Source organism: Rhincodon typus, chromosome 29, assembly GCF_021869965.1.
Source record: "Rhincodon typus isolate 14 chromosome 29, sRhiTyp1.1, whole genome shotgun sequence".
Lineage (NCBI taxonomy): Eukaryota > Metazoa > Chordata > Chondrichthyes > Orectolobiformes > Rhincodontidae > Rhincodon > Rhincodon typus.
The window spans coordinates 28,124,980-28,125,859 of record NC_063360.1 but is presented as its reverse complement, the minus strand read 5'-3'; the positions used below and the strand labels follow the sequence as shown (position 1 = coordinate 28,125,859).

Genomic DNA, 880 nt, shown 5'->3' with positions numbered 1-880 from the left:
GAGCAGGTGTGAAATAACCACAGAGAGGCCAGTATCCTGTCACTAAAAGTCACCCTTTATTTACATGTGCACAGCCGTTGTCTCTGACCAGCCAGCTCAAAGCCAGTCCCTACCCTGAGGAGACTCTCTGAATCTCCTGTTTATATCTGTCAGCCAGGGCTCCCTGATTGGCCCAGGTTAACAACCCCCAATCAAGGATGTCATAGTCAATGAGATCGACCTAGACCTGGTTCTAATCACTAAAAGGTACAAAAATTCTCTTTTCAAATGTTCCTTAGAACTTAAAGATCCAGCTGCCTCAATCATTCTTGACTTTTTTTAAACTTTCCGAATTTGGGCTTTATTTGTCGTGCGGATATGCTGATAGTTGATGCAGTGCTGGAGGAAGCCATCGTGGCATGTCTGGGTTTCGGAGTGGCCCTCTCGCGGAATCCATTGCTGAATCTGTGATACACCACCTCTCAGGTGCCTCATGCCACGTGTAGCAGTTGTGTTTTTCCTTTTGACCCCTGCACTTCAGTGATACTCGCTCTTTCTCTCAGCAGGGGAGGCGGGTTAGTCGCAGGTTGGTCTCTGCCAGTCAAATGGCTCAGCTCCACATCACCTCCAAAGTGTGTGGGTCTTGTTTTGTCTTTTACCAAATGATGATGTTGCTTTCATCATTATCACAGTGTGCTCGAGAGATTTAACAGGAGTCTGCCACGAAACTCCAGGACCATCTACGAAGGTCGCCCCAGTGTGGCAGAGGATTTTAATCTCTGCGAGCAGCCATGTCTAGATTCAATTCTTGGAGGCAGGACTTTCCCCTTCACAAAAATAGCAGGATGAGCAAATTCTTGGGTAGGGTTGGCACTAAAGTGATACAAGCCCCCTTTATGCC

At 47.4% G+C, this 880-nt stretch overlaps 1 pseudogene; it reads right to left on the bottom strand.

Moving 5' to 3' along the window:
• Positions 1-273: 273 nt before the first annotated feature.
• Positions 274-663, bottom strand: LOC109935146 (annotated as a pseudogene).
• Between the last annotated feature and the right edge of the window lie 217 nt (positions 664-880).